This window comes from Pyxicephalus adspersus, chromosome 4, assembly GCF_032062135.1.
Source record: "Pyxicephalus adspersus chromosome 4, UCB_Pads_2.0, whole genome shotgun sequence".
Classification (NCBI taxonomy): Eukaryota; Metazoa; Chordata; class Amphibia; order Anura; family Pyxicephalidae; genus Pyxicephalus; species Pyxicephalus adspersus.
This window is the reverse complement of record NC_092861.1, coordinates 7,180,536-7,191,624: the sequence shown is the minus strand read 5'-3', so window position 1 is coordinate 7,191,624 and position 11,089 is coordinate 7,180,536. Positions and strand designations below refer to the sequence as shown.

General features: G+C 43.8%; 1 protein-coding gene across 1 annotated transcript in view; it reads left to right on the top strand.

The window, feature by feature from the left end:
* Nucleotides 1–456: 456 nt before the first annotated feature.
* Nucleotides 457–11,089, top strand: part of DPYSL5 (dihydropyrimidinase like 5) — a 58,671-nt gene continuing 48,038 nt past the window's right edge. Inside the window, exon 1 of the mRNA XM_072407301.1 lies at nt 457–626. The gene's annotated coding sequence lies outside the window, so the exon portion shown is untranslated. The remainder of the gene's footprint in view (nt 627–11,089) is intronic.

The following is an 11,089-nucleotide window of genomic DNA, read 5'->3' as shown; positions in this document are numbered from 1 at the left end:
ACAGCACTATGGTATATGACAGAGCTATATAAATGTATAGTAATAGAGATAGGTCAGATGTATAAACATGAATCCCATATATGAAGTTTCATGTCATGTCTGAGCACCATATGGCCTCATATCTGCGGCCTGGTACTATATCACAGCGTTGTGTGTGTACATAGAGCTGGCAGCCGGTGTGTGGTGCCCCGGCAGGAATAATATCTCCTCTCCCCCGGGTGTAACACATGGCTGGGCCTCTCCGTCATTGTCAGGTACCTCACAGGTCTCCATGGCAACCAGTAAGACGATTCCCCACCATCCTAGGGATGCGCAGACTCCTCCCAGTCTCGCCAGCCGCTCGCCGCGCTGTATGTCGGGATACGTAGTTCAAGTCAAGGCCAAGTTTATAAACTGACATCAGAAATAGAACTACTGCTACTGTTGACCTATCGGGTTTACCGTTCTGGTTCACTCTAGGATGCTTGCCAGAGTTTAGCACTGCTATTGGTGGAGGTTGACATCTGTCATCCGAAGATACCCGCCCTCCTGTGTCTCTACCGTTTCAAGGTTCTGTGAGAGGCGCACGCAGAAGAGCCCAGCCCAGCCAGCTAAAGCCAGAGCTGCACCGAGCCCAGACACAGCAGGTCAGTGCTGCCCGGTGCCCACTTCACACCATGCCACCCAGGCTGCCCATTGCTCAATTCATCCCTGTGTGCAGGCTACAGGCCATTTATAAGCAGCTGCATGCCTCCTCCCTATTCATTGTAGGCTATGGGGTTTCTGCACAGTTCTATAAAGACGTCCAAATTAGGGAGCCAGTGTCTGCTGACAATATTATGATTGCTGTATGTATTTATAGTGGTGCATGATGCCTGTGTGTCCCTAATATCCTGATTGCTGCTGTCTGTAGCCTGGCCCATTCATTGCTACCCATTACACTGACATGGAGCTTTCTGTGTGTTCATGGTGATGTATGCTGGCTGCTTCCCATCAGAATCCTCACTATGTGTGCCAGGATGCTGCATGATGGCAGCATTGTACATTTAACTCAATCATTGCTTTCCCTTTTTTATTAAATAACAACCATTATACATTTAGTCCAGCTTTGTATATTGATGGGGGGGAGGGGGTACCTTCTGATCTCCGGATTGATGCTGCCAGACCACTCATTGCTTCCCATAGACTTCCTTATTTAGAATCCCATCAATGCCACTGTTTGTGCCAGGCTGCTGCATGATGGCAGTATTGTTCCTCTCACCCACTCAGTTCTGGTGCTCTTTTTCTTTTTATAATAAATAGGAATAATTTACATTTACTCTGCTTTGTATATTGATGGGATGCTTGCTGGCTGTTTGTTTCCTAGTATCCTCCTGATTGATGCTGTCTGTAGTCTGGCACATTCATTCCTTCCCATAGGCATCCCTAATGAGGGAGCCCATCAGTGTGACTGTTTATGCCAGGCTGCTGCATGCTGGCAGTGTTGTGCTGCTTGGCTCTTTCAGTGATGGTCACATTCATTGATTAACTTTATGTATGCCAGTGAAGATTTTATACAGTTGGTTCAGTTTTTGTATTGAGGGTATGCTTGTTGGCAGTCTCTTTCACACTGACACTCCAAGTGCTGGTGTCAGATCTCCCTGCCCATGCATTACTGCTTTATCATGTTTGTGTCATACGGTTATGGTGCAGGATATGTGGTGGATTTTTTTGTTGGGTGCTGATTATGATTGATAACTACAAGCACCCTTCATGTGCCTAAATAACCTGCTCCTCCCAACTTCCTGAGATCATATTATTGGTATTCACACATTGCCAATAAAAGACAATGACTGCTAAAGTTCCTTAGTCATTTCTCCACCCTGACCTGTGATTGGACAATGAAGTAGTTCTTATTGCTTTTCCCAGTGTTGAAGTGAAAGTCACTGTTTAAAGCAACAGAACCCCTTTTGGCTCAGAGCATTGGCCTCCTTCTTCAGGTCTGAGTGTTGTTGTACAGAGGTTAACAGGAAGCTTTAGGTAATATTACTATTTGGCTGGTTTCAGTCTTATGCATTGCAGCAAAATGCATGCATTTTAATGCGCTTTGTAGGTTGCATTGCAGTGCTCTTCATTTATAATGGTTTTTAGTGCACAGTGACAGCATGTGGTGCTGCTATGGTGCTGTATCTTACATCAACACACCACACATGCAATGCACTGCAGTTTGCTGCATTAAAAAAAAAAACTTACTTTCATGCACTGACATATCAAGCATTAACCCTTTCTCTGCTGGTCCCGTACCAGCCTACACAGGAGCTTCCCTGGGCATTGTTGTGCACATTCTGTGCAGTGCAACCAGGGGATACAATAGACTGCTGGAGTCTCCCTGGCCTATATTGTGCCTGCCTGTAATAACCCTTTCAGCATTGGTGGCTTTGTGGCCACATTCAGCTTCTTCCTGAGGCTTCTCAGGAAGGTAATTTGCTAACAGATTCCCTTTTACCAGCTTTATGTTTTAAGACATTTCCGATTTTCGCCCGATAATTGGCCGATACCGATTATCGGGCGAGAAAAATTTGCCGTGTGTACGCAGCTTAAGTCATTTCTCCACCCTGACCTGTGATTGGACAATGAAGTAGTTCTTATTGCTTTTCCCAGTGTTGAAGTGAAAGTCACTATTTAAAGCAACAGAACCCCTTTTGGCTCAGAGCATTGGCCTCCTTCTTCAGGTCTGAGTGTTGTTGTACAGAGGTTAACAGGAAACTTTAGGTAATATTACTATTTGGCTGGTTTCAGTCTTATGCATTGCAGCGAAATGCATGCATTTTAATGCACTTTGTAGGTTGCATTGCAGTGCTCTTCATTTATAATGGTTTTTAGGGCACAGTGACAGCATGTGGTGCTGCTATGGTGCTGTATCTTACATCAACACACCACACATGCCATGCAGTGCAGTTTGCTGCATTAAAAAAAAAAAAAACTTACTTTCATGAACTGACATATCAAGCATTAACCCCTTCTCTGCTGGTCCCATACCAGCCTACACAGGAGCTTCCCTGGGCATTGTTGTGCACATTCTGTGCAGTGCAACCTGGGAATACAATAGACTGCTGGAGTCTCCCTGGCCTATATTGTGCCTGCCTGTAATAACCCTTTCAGCATTGGTGACTTTGTGGCCACATTCAGCTTCTTCCTGAGGCTTCTCAGGAAGGTAATTTGCTAACAGATTCCCTTTTACCAGCTTTATGTTTTAAGACATTTCCTGGGCACATTTGTGTTATGTCTGATCTTGCTGTGTGAAATGTAGCAGGAGCTTGCACGACTATAATTTGTTTTTTTTGATAAACGAACATAATGAGAAATACAGCTGACTGATAACTGCGGATAAAAGGAAGCTGATTGCAAGAGAGTTTCTGCTACTTATACAAGCAGGTCTGTGTAATGCCAGCTATTGCCTGTACTGCTAACCTTATTGCGGGTGACGTCCCCTGCAGTACCTCTTCTCTGCCACAAGATGACCTCAGTCATAAAATACTGCCTAGGTGGGGGCTTTTTGAGGAGCTCAGGCTTTAAAGTGACCACATAGGGGTTTGTTTATATTTTTTCATATATATTATGTAGGTGTGGATTCGGCTTTCTGTTTTGAGGTTATCCACATCATTTTATACAAATCTAGTTTACAGAGCTCAAAATGAAGTTTACACATATGTGAAGAACAGTAGCTCCACCCTCTTCCAGAACAAGCTCTGATGAAGGCAGAAGAAATAGTCATTTTATGGTTTATGTAGGGTACCGTGTGGCAGGGTGCAGTGCCCCATAGGTTCTCCAGCAAACTGTAGTGGGGAGCCATTTGAAATGCTATTTGGAATGAATGGCACCACTGTGCACCAATTACTGGTATAAATGTTACCTTTCAGAGGTGAACTAGCCTAGGTGAGTAGGGATGCTGTGAACAAGGCCGGCCGCACCTTTGGCGCTCTCTTACTGATCGCTGGTCTGTACAGTATCACTGGCACTATGAGTAGAGCTTGCAAACTCCTCACCGCTGCATTTTGGAAGTCTTTCCAGGAAGTGGAGAGCTCAGGGTGGAGTCACCAGTGCTTTGATAATCACTCGGTCTGCAGAATTGTTGCTTCCGATAAGTGTTGTCACCTTCCTACAACTACACGTGATCAGTTTAAGGAGTTGTGTTTCGTTGGCACTTCTTGGTTCATAGATGGTATTATAATGGCTCGGTGCTTTTTAAATATAAAGGCTCAGGCATAGCAGAGGAGATCGTTTTTTTCTTTATAGCCTATCACATGGAGCTACAAAATGAACTTATTGACTTAAGCTGTCCCATTGACATTGTCCCAGCATGCTCCTCGTTCCAATTGGTTTCCCCATAATGAACTGATAATGTTGTAGCTTAGGTAACTATCCATTCATTTCTGCGGTGACACCGGTAATTGGTTATTGAATTGCACCGTGGCACCGCATAATCGGAACTTCCTGCCATTATGACTCCTGTGGGATTCATGGAGGTTCAGTAAACTTTAGGTGCCCCCTATGGTATGGATTGAGAAGAGTATGAATGATGATTTCTGCATTGTGTTTGACTGTATTGATCGATTGCTACAAAATTGATATTTTAAGTGACCCTTTTGGGGGTCAACTAAATGACACAGGTTCCACCCTGGGATAAAAGAAGCTTTAAACATACCTATCGATACATACATACCCACTGGCCCGTTGCTTTAACCTTACTTTGCTGCAGAGCATCTGTTGCCCGTCTGATTCCACACTTCTAGTGTCCCCCCCTTGTCTAGAGTGGTTTCTCCTGAGTTCCCCACATCCCTATGATGTTCTGCAGTCACCAGGCATCTATAGAAGGAACCATGACATGATGCAGGGGGGACACTGTTCAACCAACTCACATAGTCATAACAGATCAGCACTGGAAGCTGTGCTAAGTGATATTTTATTCAATTTCCAGATGCACAATATTTTTCAACCTGCTTTATTTTCGGGGTAGTCCCTGTCTGATATCAATGACCCCCTAATAGAGTCACTTATAGTGTTTATTAGCTGCTGTGTTTTGTATGCCTTGGTAATTCTTGCAGCAAAATCTCCAGCATTTTCCAGTTCTTTATACCTGCTGTTCCATTGCCTATACCCGCTATACTGCCTGGGCCATTGAAATGGTTCAGACTTTCTTCATTGGACAATTTAGAGCCCATTCACACTATTTTAGGAATAATTAATAATTAGGTAATTTAGGTATTTTTGCAGGCTGAGCTTTGTTGTGTAACCATTGGTGCCAACCATTGAGTACCTGGCAGCAGTGACAAGCAATATTCAATAGGCTAAGCAGGTATTGCAAGCAGCTGTAACGCCGAGCAGAATTATGCTTTTTTATTTTAACTCATTGGTCCTGATTTATTAAAGCTTTTCAAGATTGGAGAAGATAGATTATGGTGGGAGAAGCTGGGTGATCCAGCAAGCTTGGAGCCGTTCTGGTCCAGGATTTAAAGCCAATTAAAATCAAATTATTTTAAAGAAATCTATTCCAGGTTTGCTGGATCACTCAGGTTTATCCATCTTGTCCATTCTTGGAGATCTTTATTAAATCAGACCCCTGAATCCTGAGGATGATAAATGATGGAGACAAAAGCAGTTTTTATTATTCATCCACTAATCCATATATTTATTGTCACAGGGGGTTCCTGTTATGTCCATTGCTGGCATTCCGTCTTTGATGACCCCAGTGACCGGTATACTATCCTTTTATCCTCAGAATTTGTCTCTGCACATTTACAGATAACAGACGCCGATGACATACAAAGTGTGACAACACAGCATATTTGCCGGCATTGTAGACCCGGCCCCGGCTCACTTTGCCCGTCACCTGCTTCTGGCCCTGTGTAGGGTGTGGGGCCTGTGATGATGAATGACAGAGGGGGCTTCTGCCATGCTGAAGATTGCTGGTGGTGGGGGTTGCATTCTTTGTTGAGGGATGAGCGGTGGCCCCAGCTGCTCACATAGGCTCGGTAATGAACATGACAAGTGGCCCGAAAGCTGCTGTAAGTCTCCGATCATTGGGTTGCAGCTGAGGCGTGTTGTGTGGGCTCATCACTCTTCATTATACCAGAGCTGGGTGCTCGTTACTCCACAAAACCGGCACCACAATACTATTGCCAAAGGAACCAGTCACTGGTACCCTCCCGATACAATGGCATTGATTAAAGGTATCAAAATAAACCCTGATAAAAAGCCCAGGAACACAGATATGTAATACATATGGCATACAAATCTTTACTTTGCTCCAATCGAGGTTTGGGTGTGTTTTCATATCCGACAGTCAGGTGCCATATTGAGGGGTGCAGCATGGCATTATGGGGTACTGAAGACCTGCCTGATCCTCAGTTTTTAACAACTGTCTATGTAATGTGCGAGCTTCGCTGTGCAGCCTCTGCAGGCACTGGGCAGCCTTCTCTGAGCATCTGCTCCATTGGGTCTGTGCATGGGCACTGCTGTCTGCATTCAGTTCTATACACAATTTATTATCAGAATATGCACTCTGGATTGCGGCGTGCATGGATGAGCCTGGTAGGGATGATTCTGAGTAGATGTCAATTGGTGCCAAGGAGGCCACACAGCTGAGACCTCAGTAAACTGGGGTAAGGTAAGTAAAAGAGTGGAGGAGGGGTGGCTTACAAATGCAAAGGCGCAGGTCTTGCATTGCTCAGCCTCTGTGAGATCCTGAACAGTTGGCTTTCCAAATGTCCTTGGTTGCATCTCAGTGCCATTGATCTCCCGGAGCCCATTTACATCCACGTCCTGAACAAGTGGCATTTCTCAGGGTGGGTTCCTGATGGGCACAACGGCATTGTTTAATGAAAGCAGATTATTATTTTTTAAAAACCACCAATAAAGCCTATATAATTGTATTAATTGGATGTGCAGGATAATTATACATTTCCAATGCCAATCCCGTAATTTACACTGCATGCATCATCACAGTGTGAAAAGAGAACAGACCTCAGAGGGTGATGTGACTTTTCACATGGTGGCAATCTCTGTGTATAGTGGCAGGAGGCATATCACCTCATTGCATAGGCAGGTACTGCTTCTTGCTTAGTATTGTAGCACAGTGACCCGGCTTTATTGCTACCCACCAGGTAGGTTCCCTGAAATGTGAAAGGCAATTATTTAATATACACAGTATGTTTGCTGTGTACGTGCATGGGCACCAACTCCCCATGTTGGCCACATTTAGCCAGCATGTAATAACTTACCAATGATGACACATTACACTTATTATCCTCACCCAAAGCCCTGATGAAGGGCATATGTATGAACCCTGAAATGTGTTGGATATGATTGCAGCATTTTTAATCCTTGCAATGATTCCCAGTCTTTATATTAAAAACAGAATTTAATAATCTGTAGATCCATTTGAAGCTTCATCCCATTGTGCTGCACCATACTTGGCACAGCACGGTATGTAAGTGCCCATTGGGCCATGACTTGGAGCGGCCTAAATCATGCAGTACATGGCAGTCTCTGGTTTGCACCCGTATTCTCTTGCAGCCATTGATGGGATCTGTCCCCCAGATTTAGCCACCCCCAGGACGTAGCTATTCCTCCAAGCATTCTGTTTGCTGGGTCATTGGACCATATGGGGATTTTGAAATACAGATCTTGATGGGCAGAAGGGGAAATCAAGCTGTGGCATGATTTGGCGCCCCTGTTTGGACAATACATTGATAATACAGCGGGTTATGATCCGTGTCCTCCAATAAAATGAACGTATTAAGAGGAAGTGTATATTCATTATTCTTGAGCACCGAGGATTAATTTATTAATTAGTTCCAAGATGTATAAATTACCCGCTGCTTCCAGAGTCATGCCAGATGTTGCTTGGCATGAATATGTATCAAAAGTGTTTAGGGGTAAGAGTTCACACCAGCAGGGTTTCAAGTGGTACCTAATGAAAAAAATATTTATTCTTGGAAAAAATGGTTTATTTTTTTTCAGGTGGTATTGTTGATGCACATTTTTTTCCGACATTATGCCCCGTTCAAGGGCGCATTGCCTTCCCAAAAGCCTAAATGGACTTTCTTCTTTTGTAGACATTTTTTTTGGTTTGCAAACACTTGGGCAAGCCAAAGGGTTGCTACTTGTTACCTGGTGCCTGGTGGTCAGTAAACCACGAGCTTGTTTTAATGCCAGCCTGAACTTATTCTAAATATGGAGATAAATCACATGCAGAACAGCAGAGTTCACACTTTATTATACAGTATGGGAAGGGGCCCTCATGCACTGCAGTAATATTCGTACGTTACCCTGTGCAGTACCACAATGTATGTATCATTATACCATTATAGGGCAGCACGGTGGCCTTTGTAGCGCTGGGTCCCAGGTTCGAATCTGGGCCAGGACAATATCTGCATGGAGTTTGCAGGTTCTCCCCGTGTTTGTGTGGGTTTCCTTCAGGTACTCTGGTTTCCTCCCACATTCCAAAAACATGCAGTTAGGTTAATTGGCTTCCCCACAAAATTGAACTTTTGTTCCATATGACTATGGTAGCGACCTTAGATTGTGAGCCCCTTTGAGGGACAGCAAGTGACATTATTATAAACTTTGTACAGCGCTGCGTAATATGTCTGGGCTATTTAAATACTGTGTAATAATATTAATAATATACCATTGTACAATGCACAATAATAAGCGTCCTCATCCAAGCACAGGAAGTTAAAACCCCAAACACCTCCTGTCTGTTCTCCTCCATGACATGGTGATAGTGGGGTTCTGTAGTTCTAAAAAGCATTGAGGGTCTCAGCGGATTAGTAGTGTATTAAGGCAACGCAGCCCAACTCATACTGCAACATGCTACTGAACATCATGGTGTGCTGGATAGTGCAAGTCTAGGTAAGGTGCAGTGAGTTTTTTTTCAATTTTTTGCCCCCCTAACCAACAAACACACAGTTTTCCAACAACCAAAGGTTTTGTTTCTGTATGAACAATCATTTAGGAGAAACATTGTAGACTTGTAAAATCACATCTTCATAATTGGGTATTCCCAAAATCCCAAATTACTGATGAATACAATTTATATAAGGAGGTATGTGGTGCAATACAAAACTGGAGACAAAAGCCCTGGGAAATACTGTAAGCCCTCTCTATACCCCCTTCTTGTGTGTTGAACAAGTGTCAGCAATCTGCATTTACTCTCCTCATCCACTTCACAAAGCAGACATAAAGATTCCATTGTTGGCTCTGTATGGCTCCACCTTCTAAAGACATAGAGTTCACTATAGGGACAAACATACATTAGGATAACCAAAGCAGAACTAAACTTTTATTGGTGTAGGTGAGCTTATTCCATAATTGTGTGATGTGCACAGGATACTTTGCTGATATTCGCACACACTGATTTCCAAGCTCCCTGTCTTGTCATCTAGGTCCACCATGATCCTCTTCAGCCACTGGGAGGCCAAATATGATGTCTATCGATGGCAGTGTCAGGTATAAAAACGGGCATAGCCTGTAGTCTTCAGGGTCCACCACGATTCTTTTCGGCAACAGAGCAGCCAATGAAGATGCAGATGAAGCTGTTACATTGTCCTCGGCACATAGGTCTATCTAGGACAGTGCCAGGAATATAGCTGGTTCTATACAGCATGGTCCACAGTATTCTGGGTCCAGTGCTATTCATTTCTTCCATTTTGTGGCCAATGATATTGCACACATAGGAGTTTCATTGTCCCTGGTATCTGGGTCACTTTGTGACAGTGCTGTGTATAGAAGTTGTACTGCAAAGCTCAGAGTCTTCTGGGTCTGCTACGATCCTGCACACATGAGTTTCATTGTCCTGGCATTTAGGTCTATTCATGGCTGGAATAGAGCCAAGCTCTACCTTACCTGAAGTCCTCAGGGTTCACTGTGATATTCTTCAGCCATTGGGCAGAGACGCTAATGATGCACATGTGGGAGTAACAATGTCCCCGGCATCTAGGTTTATTCTTGGCAATTCCATGTATAGATCTGAGCTCTACACCCATGCACCATGCATTGTAAGCTCAAAAGCAAAAAAGCCACCAAAAGCTGGGAAAAATGCTTTAAATGTCCTTCTGCCCAACCTTTACCTCCTGGTGACCTTTTGCTTTTTGTGTTTAATTCTGCAAAGCTGGATCTTCCTTCCAGGAAGCATTATATATATTTATGTAAAGAACACTATCTGACTCTGTAAAATACCAATTAAGGAACTTGCCTGAAGCCGTTTCATTTCAGCGAGTTGTGTACAGTGACCGTAGTATCACGGCATGATTAATGATGTCCTTACAGATCCCTTGTTAGAAGATAAGTCTGGGGGGAGCTCAGCTTGTTAAGGTGATATATATATATTCAGTGTATACATTTTTCTTTCTCTCTTTCTTCAGAGTTATCTAGGTCACTGTTTGAGGTGTGGGTTGGATTCGGCAGGATTGGCTTTGAGTTTTTTTTTTCCCAGTCCAGCCGAGCTAGATCTAACGAGTAGGCAGATTTTTGTGATAAAAATGAAGAAGGCCAGCTAAGTCACCCCTTAGGGTTGGTGGGACCAATGTAAGCAGTCGTACATGTTTTCAGCATGTCCCTCCTGTGGGGTGGCTGTACGGAGAAGAAAAATGTTGTCAATGGTCTCTGGTATCTGGAAGAGGACATCTCTGCGTTTCTTTGCCATCAATATTAGCTAGCCTTGGGGTCCATCTATGTTGCAAAACCTCCCTGCATGTTCTGTGTATGCAAAGCCCCCCTTATGTGCAGATAAGGACACACATTATGTAGCCAAAGTCTTATGGACACCTGACCATCAAACCTATGACATCCCATTCCAAAACCATGGGCATTTCCATTGAGGTACCCCTCTTTGTAGCAGCCTCCATTTTTATTGTGAGTTTTTGCATCCAAGATATTGGAGTATCTATAGATATTTGCAGTATTCTCCCCAGAATTCTTTTAAGCTGGGTGAGCAGAAGCTGTAGGTGGGTGGCTGCACCTGTATTGTGACCCAACTTTTCAGTAACCACCGGGCTATGTCAGGTGGTGTGCACAGCTAAAATGGGAGAAGACTAGGTATTTGCTTTTTTTAAGCAAATAAGGCATA